The sequence below is a fragment of the Cibotium barometz genome, chromosome 25 (assembly GCF_041138505.1).
Source record: "Cibotium barometz isolate CiBa-2024 chromosome 25, ASM4113850v1, whole genome shotgun sequence".
Lineage (NCBI taxonomy): Eukaryota > Viridiplantae > Streptophyta > Polypodiopsida > Cyatheales > Cibotiaceae > Cibotium > Cibotium barometz.
The window spans coordinates 39,151,357-39,168,819 of record NC_141070.1 but is presented as its reverse complement, the minus strand read 5'-3'; positions in this window follow the sequence as shown (position 1 = coordinate 39,168,819).

Below are 17,463 nucleotides of genomic sequence, written 5' to 3'. Positions count from 1 at the left end.
AAGGTACTCAACCAAATACATACACGGGTTCTCTATAGTGTGAACCCGACTAAATGAGCTGGCGCTATAACTATGCCAGTCTCTAGAGTGGCTGTCACACAGCCTGTCATCCCACTGGCCGCATATCACCCAAGATCTCACCAACCATGCCAGTGGTGTAAATGTGGGGCCTATCCCCCAGGCGGGTCATCAGTGTCCACCGCCTCACTAGACGAGCTCGATATCTCAACACTCCCCCTCGAGCTCAACTCCATCTCATGTACACCAAGCGAAGCTCTGAATCTGCGGAGCTTCTCTGTACCCAATGCTTTGGTGAAGATGTCAGCTACCTGATCCTCTGTGCTGACATAAACAAGGTCAAGGTCTCCTGCCAAGACCTTCTCTCTGACGAAGTGATAGTGGACCTCTATGTGCTTCGTACGAGCATGAAAGACTGGGTTCCTGGCCAACTGTATACTGCTAATGTTGTCACAAAAAATGACAACTTGTCTATCCACAGATAGACCCAAATCTGCAAGTAGCTTTCTCAACCAAGCTACCTCACATGCTGCCATAGCAGCTCCTCTATACTCGGCCTTTGTACTCGATAGAGCAACCGTAGGCTGCTTCTTGCTGCTCCAAGTCACAGCAGCACTCCCCAAAGAAAACATGAATCCACTGGTAGATCTTCTGTCTGAGATACTACCAGCCCAATCAGCATCTGTGTACCCATGTACACATATCTCTGTCCCAGTCTCATAGAATAGTCCACAATGCAGAGTAGACCTCACATACCTCAGTATGCGTCTCACTGCATCCAAATGCGATTTCCGTGGAACCTGCATAAACTGACTCACCAACCCAACAGCATAGCTCAAATCTGGTCTGGTGATCGTCATGTACATCAAACTTCCTACTATGCTCCTGTACATAGTAGGATCCTCCAAGATCTCTCCTGAATCTGCACTCAACTTGCCATTCTGATCCAATGGCACAGAAATAGGCTTACAGCCTATCATACCATACTTGGACAACATGTCCAAGCCATACTGTCTCTGCAGTAATCCAATACCATGTGGTGACCTAATCACCTCAATGCCCAAGAAATATCTGAGTTCCCCCAGATCCTTCATCTCAAACTTCTGTCTTAGCAAGATCTTTACATCAAAGATCTCTGCATCATGGTCCCCCGTAATGATCAAGTCATCTACATAGATGACAACAAGCACAACTCCTCTATCACCATGTCTCACATACAATGAGAAATCTGCATTGGCTACATGAAAGCCAATAGTGACAAGATATTCAAAAATCTTGTCAGACCATGCTCTTGGTGCTTGTTTTAAGCCATACAAGGCTTTCTTCAACCTGCAAACATGCTCGGGGTGACCCACATCCTCATAACCAGGTGGCTGCAACATATACACCTCTTCTTGCAAATCCCCATGCAAGAATGCATTCTTTACATCCATCTGATGTAAAGACCATTGCTTTGACGCAGCCACTACTATCACAACTCTCACCGTTGCCATCTTGGCAACTGGGCTGAAAGTTTCCTCATAATCAATCCCATATGTCTGCGCATATCCTTTGGCTACCAATCTAGCCTTGTACCTGTTTATGCTCCCATCACTGTTATGTTTAACTTTGTACACCCACTTGCATCCAATGGCTTTCTTGCCTTCAGGCAATTGCACTAAATCCCAAGTTTCATTTCCATATAGTGCATCCATCTCCTCATCCATGGCTTTCTCCCAATTCACATTTCCAACAGCCTCATCAATGCATGTGGGTTCAACAACCTGCACAACCTTTGCCATATATGCATAGTGATGTGCCACATAACCATCATATGTAAATCTCTGCACAGGGTTCTTCACTCTCCCTGATCTTCGTAGCTTTTCATTCATGGCTTCCATAGCCTTCTTTACACCAGGTGTTCTCATAGCTGGGATCCCAAGCTCCTCATCAAGGCTCATATCTGAGCCACTAGACTCTCCATCAACATGAGAATGCCCTGCAAAAATGTCAGGCATACCATGGGGCTCAACCACTTTCTCTTTTCCTTTACGTGATGTACTAATCACATTTGCAGGGCTGGTATTATGACGCAGCCTGCCACTCCATGGTCTATCAACAGACCCACTAGATGAGGACTCTCCTGGTCCACTCAAAGACTGTGATTGCTGACCTGCATTCTGTGCAACCACACTTCCACTCACATCAGCCCCAACAGCTTCTTTTTCAGCAACATACCAGCTGCTCATCTCATCAAAGACAACATCCCTGCTTACCCTTAACTCACGTGTAGCAGGGTTATAACACCTGTATCCCTTTTGCTCAAGGGAGTATCCAATAAACACACATTTTTCAGCTTTCGGATCCAGCTTAGTTCTCAGCTCATCTGGCACATGCACATATGCAATGCATCCAAAAACTTTCAGATGAGACAAATCTGGTTTTCTGCCAGTAAACCTCTCCTCTGGAGTTACATCATGTATGGCTGCAGTTGGAGTCCTGTTCATGATGTATACTGCTGTAGAAACAGCCTCAGCCCAATAGCAATGCGGCATATTTTTCTCTTCCATCAATGCCCGCGCAATCTCAGCAATGTGCCTGTTTTTCCGCTCAGCAACTCCATTTTGCTGCGGAGTGTATCTGCATGTATACTGTCTCCGAATTCCATTCTTCTTCAAAAATTCAGAGAACTCATTGGAGAAGTATTCTCCCCCTCCATCTGACCTTAGGCACTTGACATATTTTCCTGTTTGCTTTTCAACCAAAACTCTGAAATTCTGAAAGTGAGTGAAAACCTCACTCTTCTCCTTCATGAAATATACCCACACTTTCCTTGTGTGGTCATCAATGAAAGTGACATAGTACCTGCAGCCTCCCATAGACACGGTCTTCGTAGGACCCCATACATCTGAATGCACAACATCTAGTGCATTTCTGCTCACATATCTGTTACGTGGAAACACATGCTTTGTTTGCTTCCCAAATTGGCATGCTTCACATATTTTCTGCATACCTTCCACTTTAAATTTTGGCAGCCCTGTCACAATTCCTTTTGTTTGCATAGACTTCAATCTCTGCACATTCACATGTCCTATTCTTTTATGCCATATGTCTGTGTCTGCAACAACTCCTGAACCGTTTGCAAACATCGCAGCACTCATTTCAGGCATGTCTACATTCAACATAAACATTCTGCCCACTCTGTTGCCTTTTGCAACCAACCTGCACTTGTCTTTAAAATCTTCAACATAACATCCATCAGGGTTAAACCGAACCTGCAAACCCTGCTCAATCATCTGGCCAACTGAAACTAGATTCTTTGTTATGTTCGGTACATGAAGTACATCTGCAAGGTACTTCACTTTGCCATCCTGCATAGACAATGGCACATCTCCAACGTGGGCAATTGGATGAGCAGTGTCATCCCCTGTTTCCACAAAACCTGGTCTTTCCGGATTTTTCATCTCCTTGAACCACTCCCCACGACTCGTCATGTGGTTCGAAGCACCTGAATCCACATACCATACATTATCTTTTTGTGCTGCGTCAACATTTTCAGACATGGCATTCACGACATGCTGCATAACAAACAACCTTTCATTATCCTCATTATTTCTGCTTGAGGATGCATAGTTGTTTTGCTGCACTTTCCCATTTTGCATGTCAGCCTGCTTCTTATAACATTCTGACTGCACATGTCCAGGCTTACCACAATAATAGCATTCACGTGCATCATTATATTGCCTTTGCCAATTTCCACGGCCTCTTTGGCTCCCCCTGCCTCTAAATTTGCCTCTTCCACCTGCGTGTTGTTGTTGTTGTTGTTGATTCTGGGACTGTTGTTGTTGCTGCTGCTGACCATAATTCTGATTGCCTGTTCGGCCACCTCCTTGACCGCGTCCACGGCCTCCTCTACCTCGTCCTCTTCCTGAACTCGTGTAGAAGGCCTGTTGCTCTGAACTGTTTTTGCTTTGTGAAGTCTGTTGGTCTTCACCCAAGCTCTTCTCTTCGATAATCAGCATAGACACCAAATCTGTAAAGTTGGGAATGTTTTCCCGAGTCTGAATGGACGTCTTGAACGCCTTGTATTGTGGCCCGAGACCACGTAGACAGACTTCCACCTTGTCATCATCATCTACTGACACACCAATAGATGCAAGGGATTCCACAATACCCTTTATCTTCAACGCATAGTCATTCACAGACATGCTCTTTTTCTCCACAGTATGAAGTTCATTCTTCAACTGTATCTTACGTGCCTTGGTATTTGTTTCATACAGCTTTACCAAGGTGTCCCACGCCTCCTTGGGGGACTTGGCATCCTGAATGTGCCCAATCATGGTGTCCTGTATACTAATGGAAAGCCAATACATAACCTTCCTGGCTCCTTGGTTCCAGTCTTTAAACTCTTTCACATCTGCAGCAGTCGGATTTATATCCGGTATCTCCGGTGCCTCTTCATGCTCACCTTCTATGTAGTCCCAATACCCTTTTTCCATCAGGAAATTCGTCAACCTGAACCTCCAAGCATGGAAGTTATTCTTATCCAGCTTCTCAGCCACAATCTGTGTTATGCCATCATTAGACATCTTGCCAAACACACAATTTTACCAGAAACTGCACTCTGGTTTTTCTGCACAACCTGCAGTATTTTCTGCACAGCGGTACTGTAGTACTCAAATGTCACAACCAGTGACTTCAATGTGCATACATACACCCAATGGCAACTGTAGACCTCTTTGCAGCACCCACAGTGTCTGCACAGTCAATCTGTCTTCCTGCAGTTCTTAAAACAGAGTTCTGCAGAGAATCGATGACTTACCCGCAGTGCTCGAAATCGCCTGCTTTCTGAAAAACGGAGGTCCAGACGCGCCCGAAACGCGTTTTCGGCCCGAAAAATTCAGTCCGAAGGACTCAGTCCGAAGGACTGTATAGTTGCCCTGTAGCTTTACTCCCGCGAAGAAAGCTCCTCAATCGGAGATCGTTTGCCGGTGCCTCCCGTAGAGCTCCCGACAAGGGTGTAGTCACCAACACAATAGGGAAGAGTAGTTGCAGCTCTTACCCTCGTACCGCTTCCTGTGGTTCTCTTGCTTGCAGCTCAGCCCTTAGCACGAACCAGGCTCTGATACCATGAAAAGATGCAGGGGGGAAGAGAGCTTGAGCTCTTGCAAGCACACACACACACTCACAAAACCCTAATAGAGAACACACAAGGTGAGAGGCTGAAAATCTTCTTCTTCTCTGCTCAATACTCAACACACCATATACAAGAATAAGAGTACACACAATATGAAAGGTACTCAACCAAATACATACACGGGTTCTCTATAGTGTGAACCCGACTAAATGAGCTGGCGCTATAACTATGCCAGTCTCTAGAGTGGCTGTCACACAGCCTGTCATCCCACTGGCCGCATATCACCCAAGATCTCACCAACCATGCCAGTGGTGTAAATGTGGGGCCTATCCCCCAGGCGGGTCATCAGTGTCCACCGCCTCACTAGACAAGCTCGATATCTCAACATTTTTTCCCCCTTGAAGATGGAAGGTAGTATCATGTGAGGTCATTAGGTTTGAGAGAGTTGAGAAACACACTTAAGAGAAAGTATTGAAGAGGGTTTGACTCAAACTTGAGTCATCTTGAAGATTGAAGCTCTTAGTGAATGAGAGATTTAAACTAGAACCTTGTGTGAAAGGCTTAGAAGAGGCTTGGATTTGATTTCAAGAAACTTACCAAGAGAGGCCAAGACCAACATTGAGGTATAATCAAGGGCCAAATCTCTAAGAGAAATCTAGATCAGCCAAAACAAGGTAAGATTAATGATAATTAATCACTAATGAAGTTTATAAGAGCTTGTGGCTATGGCTATGAAAAACATAGCTCTGATAAAGAGCTTGGTTCTCCTATAGCTGAGAGACAATGATTAGTGCCCTCTTAGGGAAAGAAAGGTTACCTATAGGCACACCCATAGCTAAGAGGAATCAGGAAATGGTGGCCTATAGATGCGGCATTTGCTATACGACCAGAAAGCATATGATTTTGGGGGAGGCAACATGGCACAGCATACACGACGAGCTAATCCACATAATTGATGTGCCAGGATAGGGGTGCCCAAATCTAGGGAAGATCCTCACAAAGTTTGGCGGGCAATGGTTGAGTGAGCTAGGAGCATTGAATCCTCCACCAGTTGTGGGTATGGTTGGCAGCTTTGGAATCTAGTGTAAAAGACAAGATAGCATTAAATGTGAGCTCTTTGACCCACTATAACCAACTTGCTTGCTCCGAGTTCCAATCTCTTGGTGGTGACTTGAAACACACGAAGTCATTGGCTGCCGGAAGATATCTTCCGGTTGTTTCAATTCCAGCATATTATCTTCATATTCAATTGCCAATTTGCAACATGCATCTAGAGTACCCGATTGGGAGATAATACCAAATAATCATGCATCTTCTGGTCTCTAACTCCTCTCTCTAGAAGAAGGCAATAACTAATCTCGTTAGTTAGCCTTTCCTGTAGTTTGTACCTTGAATTTAAGTTTTTTAGTCGAGACACGTAGTCTCTCATCGACTCCATTTTCTTTTGTTTGATAATGTGTAGTTGTGCCATAGGACTCCCCATCTGTCTCGCCACTTCTGGCAAAGCTAGGCACAAACACATTCTTTTGTTGTGTGAAGTTAACCTTATCCTCGGATTTGAGGGTTCGGAACCACTGATGCACTTTCCCTTCTAGGGTTAGTGAGAGAAAGCATGAATCATTGTTACATCAATGACTGGCCCGTAGGTTTTGCATGTGGATTCAAAAATCTCTACATGTTGAATAGGATCCCCATCCCCATAGAATTTTTGAACGACCTTGGAAATGATGTGTGGCTTTGTTTGGGAGGGTTGGGATTCTAGAGCGGTGCCCTAGTTCCCTAACGGGTGATTGATCATCTGCTCGATTTCCTTTTTGGTGTGCGGTCTTCTACTTCACCCACTGCTCTTGGTTGATTATCCTCTTATTAAGAGACTAAGGTTTAGTAAAAGGGGAGGAGAAGGGTGTGTGTGTGAATGGACTTATGGTCCACTAGCTCACCTATTTAAAGGTGGAGCTAGAAGGCATTGTATTGAGCAAGAAGCCTAGTTGTATTTTGAGAAACTTAATAAGCAAGATATTTTCTTGTATTTTGTGAGTCTCTCTCCTCTACATCTAGCATGAGAACCACAAAATTCTATCATGGTATCAGAGCTTGGAAAGATTAGGCCCTTTTTGTGGTGTAGAATATGTCAATTCTATTCCTTTTTCTTTTGTGGAGCTGAACCTCATGCCAGTGGAGGAGCTCTAGCAACTCATGGAGGCAAGATCTCAACGTGCTATCAACTAGGAAGATGAAGAAGACTCCTAGGCACTCAGCCTTGTACAATCAATTGTGAGGTTCACTCTCAGGACACCACGGCATTGACCTCTGAGTAGGCCGGCGTCATTTTTCTGCGGAGCAGATGCCGTATGACCATTCCGTGTGTAGGCGATTGTAGGCCTAGAGAGCATAGGGCTTTTGAAGCCCATGGTCTCAAGATCCTACAGCTCAAATCTTACCTAATGGCTGGCTGAATCAACTGTGGGAGTGAAAAAACCAGGCTACTCTCCTTGCAAGCCATTGAAGCTTCCATTAAAGCTTCAAAATCAAGCTTCTTTTTCCTCTAATCCTCTCCTCTTAGCTCTAATCACTTAAGTGCTCTTGTGAGGGCTTGTTGCAGATCCTATTTGAAGTGGTGGGCATACACCATGAGGTATTCATGAGCCTCATTCTCATCAAGCTCCATCAACATCAGCTTCAAGTGCACAAAGCTTCTCAAAGTGTGCCTATAAGCACTAATAGTGTTGATTAACACTAATGAGGCTTCTAATCCAACAAAGGGCAGTCATTCCAAAGTGTTTCTAAACACTAAGAGTGTTCTTAAACACTAATGGTGAATCTAATCACCAATGCAAGTGTCATTAGATGCTAGAAATGTGCTTTTAAGCACTAATCATGTTTTTCAACACTAACGGTGATCTTAATCACCAAACAAAGTGTTCTTTGACACTAATGAAGCTCTCCCTATCAGAATTAGTGGTTATGCACAAACCCTAAGTACTAAACCATAAAATTTACCATCTTAATCTCCTTTTTTATGCAACATCCTTGGCTTGATCAAGGGTTGTTGCACTCTCATAAGCCTCTCTCTTTCTACTTAAGCCAAAATTTGGTTTTTTCCTCTTCATAAATCAGCCCATTACTCTCTAGTAATCTCCTTCAATACCCAATGTCAAAGGACAACACCCAAATTAAGAAGTTCTCAGGAGAGGGCTTCCACACTTGGCAAGTCCTTGTCAAGTACAAGATGATGTCCAAAGGTTTTTGGCCATTCATCTCTGGCACTAAGGTTATTGATCGAACTAAAAGGGCCTTATGGCTCAACTTGCATCAGTGAATGCGAGAATGCATGAAGATGATGTAGTGGCTGTTTTACTAAAAGCAGTCAAGAAAGTGTACCCCACCTTAGTCACCATCCTGAAGAACATACCTAATCCCACCCTTGAAGGAGTCATTCAATCTTGTCTTGATGAAGAAAAGAGGCCAAGGGAGGAGCAACAACTTCATCGAATCTTCAAATGCAACAACTTCATCGAATATCGAACAAGCTTTGTCACATCAAGTGATCAAAGTAACATGTGTCCATTGCAAAAAGGTGGGTCATTTGGCAAATAATTGTTGGATCAAATATCCCAACAAAATAAAATGTAACAAGTGTAAACAAGCGGGACAAATCACTTCTTAATGTCCTAACAAAGAGTCAGAGGCTAACTTTGTATCAGCCTCTGACTCCATTGATACAAAGTTAGAGGCTAACTTTGTATCAGCCTCTAACTCCATTGAGAAATTATTTTAAATCTCAATGTAACCACACCTATATTCCTAACCTTGTACGCCTAATGTTATAAAGGCAACCTATGTCCAATACCACCTATTCCAATTTTCTTTCATAGTTGGTATTGAGGGGGGGTATTAAGAGACTAAGGTTTAGTAAAAGGGGAGGAGAAGGGTGTGTGTGTGAATGGACTTATGGTCCACTAGCTCACCTGTTTAAAGGTGGAGCTAGAAGGCATTGTATTGAGCAAGAAGCCTAGTTGTATTTTGAGCAACTTAATAATAAGCAAGATATTTTCTTGTATTTTGTGAGTCTCTCTCCTCCACATCTTTGATCTAGCATGAGCACCACAAAATTCTATAACCTCTTCTTCTAGGGTTACAAACCGTTTCTCTGCTCTAGGCTCTTCATTAATGGGTTCTAAGTTTGGAATTTCTCCCTCAGTTCTACTCATTCCTATTTTCAGATCTTTACCTCGTGATTGGAGTAAGTTTACACTTCACATCTTCTTTTGTTTGGCTCTCGCCCTTCCAGTATCGAGCTCTTATTTCCTTAAGCTCAACTCTCGTAGAGCCGTTCTACCTCGATCCTTTTTAGATGTAACTCTACTTCCTCTAAGGTTGGGAAGAATACTTGACCCGTCCTGGCCACACTTTCCATGTCTTTTCTCATTCGGGGGGTGCCAGTGTTTAACAGCCTCGAATTTGAAGTTTGGATAGGCACTTCTTGCCTTGGACCAGGTCCAGCACTGGTTGACGGACCCATGCCTGCAGATTACACTTCTTCGTCATTGGTGGTTTGGAGACCAAAAAGTCCCTAGGCTATATCAATGATACTGCTGGATTTGGTTGGGGAGGGTGGTTTCTCCTCTTCTTCAAACCCAGAGTATCGCAGCAATCCTTCTTCCTATTGAAATATACAAGTGTGAATAGGGTGTGTGCAGGAATAAGCCCTTAGCAAGAGGTTGTAAAAGAGAATATGTAAATGTGAGAGAGAAGTATCTCCTGGGAGAGAAAAAGGGTAGCATGAGGAGATTTAGGAGGTGTGGAGATATTCTGGGAGAGGTGGAGAGAATCAAGCAAAAGAGGTGGAGTGAATCAAGGAGAAATCAATGGGATTGGATGCTTGGATATAAACTCTATAAATTAAGGCATTAGCCTAATGAGAATTTGCTGGTTTTTTATTATCTACGCTTACATTAAGCTATTAGTTAATTGCTCACTAGTCACATCTTAATTATCATCTAATCTCTTTGTTAATGATATTGATTCTAGCATTTGATCCACCATAGCTCATCACATTGCTGCAAATTTAACACTTCCCCGGATTCTTCACTACTAGTTTCAATGGTGGTCACATTCCTTAAGACACTCAATTGAGTACTTTATTGAGTGGCCTGAACCCACACTCTTTATAGGAAGATCCTGGGTGATTTGATGCACTATCATCAAAACTGAGGTCATCTCCGATGAGCTTTCCAGACCTCTAGTGCATGTATATATGATTTGATAAGCTATTTTCCTGCCCCAATTAAAATTTGGTTAGATTCTGTCGACTTGTTTCTAAGGCCCATTAGGAACTCAATGGAGTCTTCTTGGGCTCTTTAATTTGGACGTTTAGTGAAATGCTTAAAATGCTAATCCATCTTTGACCAAGCCTAGAGGCCTAGTCCTAAAAGCATATATTTGATTTTTCACAAAAACAAAAAAAAATGAAAAAAAGGAGATATTCTTAGATTTGGCCACCTAGGTGACTTTAAAGCTTTGTAATGGGCTGTCAGTCAGCTATCATAGCCTTCTCTACCTTTTCGAACTCCAAACATTCCAAAAATTCATCACTTTCTTCCCCCCTTTTTTGTGTGTGCACCAGATCTCTTTCTCTCTCTAAATCCTCTCTCTAAAACGCCTTGCACTCCTTCTCCATGGAAAAAAGCATCTTTCTCTACTCCAAAAGCCATAGCTAGCAGATCTGTACTCCTAAATGAGCCTTCTCTCTCAAACCCACAGTAGTAGCCATGGCTTACCATGAGCATTCTCTCTACAATACTTGGTCCTCTCTCCATAGCTAGCAGGTCTGTACTCCTAAATGAGCCTTCTCTCTCCAAACCCACAGTAGTAGCTGGGCTTGCAAGGAAGAAGCTTACCAGGAGCATTCTCTCTACAATACTTGGTTCTCTCTCCAAACCCACAGTAGTAGCCATGACTTACAGAAGAACCTTTTCATGATGTATTCTCTCTCTATATTGCTTAGCAGCCATAGCTTGCACTAAAGAAGCTTCCCATGATGCATTGTCTCCTTTGCATTTTCGTCTCACCATTGCCAACCCTCTCTATGTTTCTTTGGCTCCCTTTCTGGCTTCTTTCTCTATCCACAATGCAGCTCTAGAGAAGCAACCCTCATCTCCATTCTTCCCATTATTTTTTGATACCATATCCTGCTCCTTCCACTCCTATTCAACCCAAGCTTATAAGCCTACTTTCTTGTAGATGGCACTACAAGACATCACCAATAAGCCTTCTAAGATCCGCCTTCAGGTTGATTTGGAGACAGAATATGCAACCCTACGCAGTAGGCATGTTGCACCCAATATTTCATACAATCAGCTTCGAATGCAAGGAGCAAAGGCCATTGATCTTTGGATTGATGGAAATCTTTATCCACCAGATCTAATATCTGGTGCCCCTCCACCATTCAAAAGCATTACAAGTTTTTTTAAGTTTGTTGGTGATGGTTTCAATGGGCTTCTTGGCTATTGTAGGAGATTACACATGTTGTGGCTAGATGAGGCAGCTGAAAAGAGGCAAACACAATTTGCCTTCGACCAGCTTCAAGCGGCATCGACTAAGCAGATCAATAGTTTGATGCAGAGGATTAAAGAGCTCTCAGAGGAGCTTGAGGTGCAGAAGAATAATTTAGCGGATCATGTGCACGCAATAAATCAATTTACCGATAATTATGTTCGTCTTCAACACTCCACTCGTAATCTTTGGCGTCGTGTTCACCATTTCACTCACCTTCCCATTGGATATCACGCAAGGCAAAGAAAACGTGAAGCTGTTGGGTTACTTTCTAAGACAGCAGGTGCATGCAAGAGGTGTAAACAAACAACCAGGTAAAAATTTTTGTAGGAATTATAGCAACTTTGAGAAGCAATTAATGAATAAAGCATCTCTCATGGGTGACTCTTGTGATTGTAGGGCATGTGCAACAGCTATACTAGGATGTAACAATGCTGAGGATAATGTTAATGTCTCCCTTCTTCAGCATGTCCTTCAGGAGAAGGATATCATGGAAATGATAATAGGTTTTGGTAATGATAAGTTGCGGGAGACCCTTCGTCAACATTTCTTGAAGGAAATCAAAGAAATTGTCACACCCAAAGAGATGCTTGATATATGTGACTCAGCAGGGGTATTAGCCAGAAAGGTTACAGAGTAATGTACAGGTCAATCACTTCTGGGTTATGAGCAAAGGGAGTTACACAATCCTTGCTTCCAACACTTTATAGCTTACAGATGGCAAAGAAGTGTGCTAATGGTGATATTGCATCCATGTTTAATGGTGGGTACAAGTGGGTGGAGGATATTATGCCAATGCCAACAATCAAACCCTTTGAATACAATGCATATAACAATGTCTACATTGACATGGAAGTGCTACAAAAAGCAATGATTCAGTACTATGGCCTCACACTTGAAGAGACAGGTGGAAATGCTGTGTTTGTCTCTTGAAGCTGGATGAATGTCAAGTGGTTAAAGGTCAAAGACTGGAGCGTGTTAGTTTAACCTTGATGAGCCGAGCACTTAGAGGAAAGCCTTTAGACACCCAAGAGTTAGATGCAACTGAAGACAGCAACAATAGGAGTCAAGGGCATAAGCAGGACTACTATGGCATTCAATCAGAGAAGAACATCTGGTGGCAAGCAGCATGGGTCCTCCCAAAAGAGAACCATGATACCTTGAGGTGGTATTTTGAACGGTCTGGCATTCAACATGTCGTCTCTTGTCAGGTCAATGGTCAAAAGCTTGATGTTCCCGGAATAGGCTACTTTAACGTTGAATAGCACTTGGGCGGCGATCTAAAAACCTTAAAGTGTATGTTGGGTTGTAAAACAGGTGCGAATACTATATTCTCATGTGTTTACTGTTGTCATTCCAAGATAGCAGTAGACTCAAGAGTAAAAGGGAAACAACCTAGCAAGGGCAAAAGTCAAAAACAGGTGGGCGCAAAAAAAGCAATCGTTTTTTATGCTGAACTGAGGAAAGGATCAAAGGTATGGCATAATGGCATATTAAGTTGTGACCAGAGCAAGCCACCTAGTCGTGACCAGGAGGACAATGCTTGGAACCCAATCTTGGACATTCCACTATGTCAAGTGCATGTGTGCACATTACATGCAAGACTCAGGATTTTGGATAAGCTATTGATGCTCCACATAAACTATGTCTAGAACATGGAGCCCGAAGATCGACGAGAAGAGTCGATACGTGCACTAGAGGGTGTACTTTCCTCTATGGGATTACATGCTGGAGCAGTGGTCTTGACAAAGGACAGAAAATCAAACCCTACACAAGACAACCCTAATAAAATTTGCATGGGTGGATCAAAGGCAAGACACTTGCTGTCAAACCACTTGGGTTCTCATAGCCACAATGACTTTGAAATTTGGAAGAAGATATGTGATGTTACAACATATCGAGGAAATGATGCCAGGCTTGGCCTAAAACGTGCACGTGTATGGGAGGTGTGTAATAAAATGGTCGATCTTCTAGAGCGACCTCACCTGGATGACCATGGTATTGAGGCACTTAAACAAGCCACTTGTAGATTTATAGAAGAAATGGTCGAGGCATGGGGAGAAACACACATTACTCACTACATGGTAATGTTATATTTCTTGTGTCCTTGTAGTATGTTCTTCATACTGTTTGTTGACTTTTTGTAATTTTCTATGCAACATATATTGTATGCACATGGGCCATACTTTCTCGATAGATATGGCTCTTTAGCACTTTGGAGCAATCAAGGCATGGAGAAATCACATTACCAAGCAAAGGCCGTGTATTTTAAGGGCACTCACCACCATGGTGGTGGCAAAGTCAAGAGTAATGCGCTCCATGAAATGTTCAACTGGTTCTATCGCGTTCTGGTTGGCAAAAAAAGGCAGAAAACTCACGGTAATTTGTCTCTTAGGCGTCAAATAATGAAAACTATTAATGCAAGAAGAACTGAAGGATACAACAGATCAAATGCTAGGGAGAGACTACGGCAGTGGGTAGCAAGCAAGCATCGGTGTGGTTCCTCATGGGCTTAAACTCTCTGATTATAATCTTTTTTTGTTTTTAAATTTTCTAAAAGTTTTAAAAAATTATATTTATAGACATATTTAAGTCATTTTTCATTTATAGCCACCACATTTCAATTTCTTCTTTGTGCTCTACTCTCTCTTGCCCTCCCACTATCTCTCGCACTCGTACATACCTAGGCCATGCCAGAAGAACATGAGCAAGACTTGCGGTTTTTCGATCAACTCGGTCCACTACCTGCTACAGCAAAAAGGACAAATCTACCTATAGTAACAGAGCAAGAGGCAAAGGAGATGAGAGAAGAAGAGCGCAGGAAGGAGGCCGAAGAAGCGCAACGCAGGAAGGAAGCTGAAGAAGCAGAGCCTAGTAGAGAAGCGAAAGAAGAGCGGCGTCGAAAAGAAGCCGAGGAAGGTCAAGGGCAACCACCGCGGAGATTGTTATTGAGGCTGACACCCTAGAACAGCTAGATGTTGTCTTACAGAACAGGGAGGTCGAGCTCTTGTCTTATGGCATCACGAAAGATTGTTATTGAGGTCGACACCCTAGAACAGCTAGATGTTGTCTTACAGAACAGGGAGGTCGAGCTCTTGTCTTATGGCATCACGAAAGATACCATTGACAAAGAGTTTGCTCTTGTGAGGGCGGCTTGGGAGACAGAAATGCAAAAGAGATAGCAGCCCAAAGAGGACGCAAGGAGGGCAAGCCAAGCACAACCCACAAGCAGCCACAACATCCAGACATCCCAGTCAAGACGTGTGGCAAAAGAATGGAGGGCAAGTTTTGAGACCAACAAGAAGAGGAAGAGCGTGCACAAAAGAAAAAGAAGTTCAGGTCTGAACGACCACCGTGGGAGAATCAAAGACCACCATCGCCTCCACCGGCGGTTACAAAGAAGAAGAGAAAATGGAGGCCAGGGACAGTTGCACCTACGAGAGATTAGGAAATATCAGAAAAGCACAGATCTTCTCATCCCCAAGGCACCATTCTCTCGACTGGTGAGAGAAACAATGGAAAAATTTACTGACAGGGTTGACCGCATACAAAGCACAGCTCTTGAAGCTCTTCAAGAAGCTGCTGAAGATATTGTAGTTTCTGTTTTTGAAGACTCAGTGCTGGCTATGGTACATGCCAAGAGAGTCACTTTGAAGCCTGTAGATATGTCCCTAGCCCTACGCCTACGTTTAGAGCGTAGCCTTCTACCTCAATAGGCTAACCCACTTTGTAATTCTCCCTACAAAATTTTGTAATGTTTCCAAATTTCTTTGTAGCATTTTCACACATTAATGAAAGCTTTTTGAGTTGTGTTACATTCTTTGTTGAGTCCAATTTTTTTTTGTATGCTCAGTGCCAACGAACATTTCATTAAAAAAAACATAAAAGCACTACACACAGGAAAAAACACACACACACACACATATATATATATACACACATATATATATATACATATACAAATATATATATATATATATACACATATATATACACACACACACACACACACATATATATATTTATATATACAAAAAAGGTAGAGCCTATTAAGTCACCTAGAGACCTTTATTGAGGGCCTTATGAGCCTCAAGACCAAAAAAATCAAAAAATAAAATAAAAAAAATGCCATGTGCGCTACGGCGCGTTAATCGGCATTTTGACCAAGTAAAAATGCCGATTAACGCGCCGTAGCGCACATGGTATTTTTTTTATTTTATTTTTTTGATTTTTTGGGTCCTATGAGGCTCATAAGGCCCTTTAGGTGCCCTAATAGCCCTTTATTTATATAAGATATTATATATATATATATATATATATATATATCTTATAATAGCCCCAAAATCTTATAATATCTTATGTCTTATATATATATATATATATATCCTATATATCTTATATATATATATATATATTATATATATCTTTCAATAGCCCCATAATCTTATATATATATATAGGTACACACACACACACACATATATATATGTATATATATATACATATATGTGAGTGTGTATACATCTATAAATACAACATTTTTTCGTACCGCTCTAACCCAATCTCGATTACTTTTTTTAATCATCACGATCACATTTAAAATGAATCTTAAACAATATTTTCTATGAACACATGAACAAAATCTTGAAATTGCGAGGCTTGAAATGGTATATCACAAGTATGCCAGGAAAAATCACAACTTACAATGCACAACAAAATTTTTTTATTAAACTTGGAAGAGAAGTTTGCATTACATCTTTTTAATAAGCTCTTGGAAGAGCTCAAGAGAGAGAGTTCTAGAGTCAGGTTTCTGGCCTAAGCTTTGGAATATATCACTAGGCTCATTGATTCCTTGAGCCTGAGAAAGGGCACAATGGCTTAAAACTGAGCCGGGATGCTTGCCCGCCGTAAAGCAATACAAGGCAGCTTCACTAGCTATGTCCAATTCTTTTATGCCAAATGTCTGTGTCTGCAACAATTCCTGAACCATTTGTAAACATCGCAGCACTCACTTTAGGCATGTTTACATTCAATGTAAACATTCTGCCCACTCTGTTGCCTTTTGCAACCAACCTGCACTTGTCTTTAAATTCTTTAACAAACAACCATCAGGGTTAAACCGAACCTGCAAACCCTGCTCAATTATCTGGCCAACTGAAACCAGATTCTTTGTTATGTTCTAAACATGAAGTACATCTACAAGGGACTTCACTTTGCCATCCTACATAAACAATGGCACATCTCCAACATGGGCAATTGGATGAGCAGTGTCATCCCTTGTTTCCACAAAACCTAGTCTTTCAAGGTTTTTCATCTCCTTGAACCACTCTCCATGACTTGTCATGTGGTTCGAAGCACCTGAATCAACATACCATACATCATCTTTATGTGCTCCTTCAACATTTTCAGACATGGCATTAATGACATGCTACATAACAAACAACCTTTCATTGTCCTCATTGTTTCTGCTCGAGGATGCATAGTTGTTTTGCTACAATTTCCCATTTTGCATATCAGCCTGCTTCTTATAATAATCTACCTGCACATGTCCAGCCTTACCACAATAAAAGCATCCACGTGTATCATTATACTACCTTTGCCAATTTCCACAACCTCTTTGACTCCCGCTGCCTCTGAATTGGCCTCTTCCACCTGCGTGTTGTTATTGTTGTTATTGTGAATTCTGGGGCTGTTGTTGTTGCTGCTCTGCTGGCCATAATTCTGATTACCTGCTCGGCCACCTCCTTGGTCGCGTCCACGGCCTCCTCTACCTC